This window comes from Dinoponera quadriceps, unplaced genomic scaffold (assembly GCF_001313825.1).
Source record: "Dinoponera quadriceps isolate SergipeBrazil2010 unplaced genomic scaffold, ASM131382v1 scaffold13212, whole genome shotgun sequence".
In the NCBI taxonomy this organism is placed as follows: domain Eukaryota; kingdom Metazoa; phylum Arthropoda; class Insecta; order Hymenoptera; family Formicidae; genus Dinoponera; species Dinoponera quadriceps.
In genome coordinates this window covers 1-221 of record NW_014566980.1, presented here as the reverse complement: position 1 = coordinate 221, position 221 = coordinate 1, and positions in this window count along the sequence as shown.

Sequence of the window (221 nt, the reverse complement as noted above, 5' to 3'; positions counted from 1 at the left end):
GATTCGGATGTTGTTCTCTTTCGCGGTAACGATTCCGGTAAACTCGCGAAGCTTCATGATAATTTAGTTCACATTCTCCGAGAACAAGGAGAATATCAAAAGTCGGCAAACAGAAGAACGCAAAGCTCGTGGACGAACTACACGCTTCAGCGCGAAAGAATTTTCCACGCCGGACGTGTCATCGTGCGCGAGTACGACGATCTGTGGCAGGCTGATGTGAT